Source organism: Chrysochloris asiatica, unplaced genomic scaffold (genome assembly GCF_000296735.1).
Source record: "Chrysochloris asiatica unplaced genomic scaffold, ChrAsi1.0 scaffold00068, whole genome shotgun sequence".
NCBI classification, from domain to species: Eukaryota; Metazoa; Chordata; class Mammalia; order Afrosoricida; family Chrysochloridae; genus Chrysochloris; species Chrysochloris asiatica.
In genome coordinates, this window is record NW_006408586.1 from 11,206,330 (window position 1) to 11,209,811 (window position 3,482).

A 3,482-nucleotide genomic window follows, 5' to 3' on the forward strand; every position below is an offset into this window, starting at 1 on the left:
TTTTCCACCATCTCTTTCCACAGCTGTAGTCAATTTGATTTCCGTGAATTTCATCTGGTAAAGTTCATGTTATAGTCATCCTTTATGTTGTTTACAAAATGTATTTGCAATGAAGAATACATTGGTCTTGCAAAATTCTATAATGTTATCTCCAGCATTTTTCTATCACCAAGGCCATATTTTCCAACTACTGATCTTTCTTCTTTGTTTCCGACCTTTTCATTCCAATCATCATTAATTATCAATATATCTTGATTGCATGTTTGATCCATTTCAGACTGAAGAATTTGACGGAATTCTTCAATTTCATCATCACTGGCTTTAGTGGGACATCCATAGATTTAAATAATAGTTGTATTAACTGGTCTTCCTTGTAGGTGCATGGTTATTACCCTATGACAGAGAGTGCTGTACTTCAAGCTACATCTTGAAATATTTTTTGATGATGAATGTGATACTACTCTTCTTCAATTTGTCATTCCTGGCATAGTAAAGCATGTGACTGTCAGATTCAAGATGGCCATAATCAGTCCACTTTAACACAATAATGCCTAGGATATCGATGCATATGTATTCCATTTCATTTTTGACAACTTCTAATTTTCTAGATTCATACTTTATGTATGTCATGTTCTGATTACTTGTTGTTGTTGTTATGTGCCATGGAGTCGGTTCGGATTCATAGCGACCCTGTACAGGGTTTCCAAGACTGGAAATCTTTACGGGAGCAGAAAGCCTTGTCTTTCTCCTGTGGAAAAGCTGGTAGTTTTGAACTGCTGACCTTGCGGTTCGCAGCCTGACTCGTAACCGTTACATTACCAGAGGTCCTTTGTTCTGATCACTAATGTATGTTTATAGCTGTTTCTCCTCAGAGTTGTGAGCCACCAGTCAATGAAGGTACTGAAAGCTGTACTCCACTCACGTCATTACAATCAGCTCTATTTAGAGGAGACAGCTCTTCCTCAGTCTATTTTGAGTGCCTTCCAGCCAAAGGGGCTTATCTTCTAGCAGTCTGTCTGACAATATTCTGGTGCTCATCATGACTCAATATTCAATCTCCTTGTGCTATCTAAAAGTGTTCCAAGGCTATACTTTAGGTTTTCAGTGACTAAATATTTGTACTAGTCCATCTCTCCTTCATCTTAGTCTGTCTTAGTCTGATAACCTTGCTGGTATTTAAAATACTTCTGGTATAACTTTGAAAATCACAGCAACATACAAACCACCACAGTATGACACACTGACAGATGAGTTGTGGCTGTTGTTGCTAGGTGCCATCGAGTTGGTACCAACTAATAACAACCCTATGCCAACAGAATGAAACACTGCCTGGTCCAGGGCCAACCTCACAATTGTTGTCATGCTTGGCCCCATTGATGCTGCCATTTTGCAAATCTATCTCACTGGAGGTTTCCTCTTTTTCTCTGACCCTCCACCTTACCAAACATGATCTCCTTCTCCAGTGACTGGTCCCTCCTGACAATTTGTTCAAAGTATAAGAGATGAAGTCTGGCCATCCTAGCTTCTAAGGAGCACCCTGGCTGTACTTCTTCCAACACAGATCTGCTTGTTCTTTTGGCAGTCTGTGGCACTTTCAATATTCTCCCCCAACACCAAAACTCAAAAGCATCAATTCTTCTACAGTCTTCCTTATTCACTGTCCAGCTTTCACATGTATATGTAGTTGTTGAAAATACCGTGGCTTAGGTCAGGCACACCTTAGTCCTCAAGCTGACATCTTTGCTATTCAATACTTTTATGTTCCAACTACTAATCCTTCCTCTTTGTTCCCAACCTTTGCATTCCAATCACCAGTAATGATCAATACATCTTGATTGCATGTTTGATTAATCAGATTGATAGAATTTAAGTTGGTAGAATTCTTCTATTTCATCCTCACTGGCTTTAGTGGTTGGTGCATAAATTTGAATAATAGTGGTATTAACTGGACTTCCCTGTAGTCTCATAGATATTATCCTATCACAGACAGCATTGTACCTCATGATTGATCTGGATATGTTCTTTTTGACAATGAATGCAACACCATTCCTCTTCAATTTGTCATTCCCAGCATAGTAAACCATGTGGTTGTCAGATTCAAAATAGCCAATACCAGTCCATTTCAGCTTACTAATGCCTAAGATATTGATGTTTATGAATTACATTTCATTTTTGACAAATTCCAATTTTCCTAGATTCATACTCTGTACATTCCATGTTCCTAATATTAATGGATGTTGTGGTTAGCCAATGAAAATCTTATGAATAGTAGCACAACATTGTCAGATATACTGCCTGAAGATGATCTCATTCAAGTTGGAAAGTAATCAAATTACAACTGTGAAAGGGTTGCCTTCTCCAAGTAGATTTGACTTTAATGACATGGATGGAGTTCATTTTCTGATACGATACAACTCTAAATGAGAAAAAAACAGCTGCAAATATCCAGTAACAATCAGAATGTGGAATGTAAGAAGTATGAATCTAAGAAAATTGCAAGTTATAAAAAATGAAATGGAACATATAAAGATTAATATTGTAGCCATTAGTGAGCTGAAATATACTGGTATTAGCCATTTGGAAACAGACAGTCATATGGTTAACTATGCTGTTGTTGTTGTGAAGTGCTGTCCAGTCGGTTCCTATCATAGCGACCCTGTATAGAGTTTCCGAGGAGCCACTGGTGAGCTTGAACCACCGACTTTGCAGTGCAAATGGCTTTGCAGTCTGGTGCATTAACCCACAGCACCACACCATTGAAATCCCTCTATGCAACAACCTCCCTGTGGTTCTCTGTGTTACAAATGCGGACCTGATAAAGATTTTTTCACATTGTTAGTTTTTCTAATTTTTTTTTCATTTTCTATTTTATTGGTGTCTGCTTTTTTGTATATAGTTTTTTATATTCTGTTGACATTTACATTATTTAGTTTGCTATTATATTTTTCTAACTTTTTAATATAGAATCTTATTTCATCATTTTATAACTCATTTTTTATATAAACATTAACAATTATAAATTACTATTTACTACCATTTTTGTGGAGTGCAATACAGTTTTCTGTATGGTATTTTTATTTTCATTCAATTATAAAGATTTTCTAATTTTCTTTATGATTTATTTCTGACCCATGGATTTTGAGATAGTATTTTAAAAATTTCCAAAAACCAAGAGGCCGGCAACCCAGAAGCAAATGAAGGTTACTAAGAAAACAAAGGTGGAAAAAGAAAAGGAGGCAATAAGATCCAATGTTCAAGACAAGAGCCCTATGACAAAGGTCAGAGTCACACCCAGAGCTAAAAAGCTTGTATACAAGAAGTGAGGCACCAGGAATGGACTAGCGGCAGTCACCACAGTGCAGAGTGGGTCTTCCCCGGGGTGTGCTTCAAATCTAGGGTTTCCCTCCACTTCAGTCCTTCTCCATTCCTGAGTCCAGCAGGACCAGGAGAGAAGGACCCAGACCTCAATAAAGTTGCTTTGT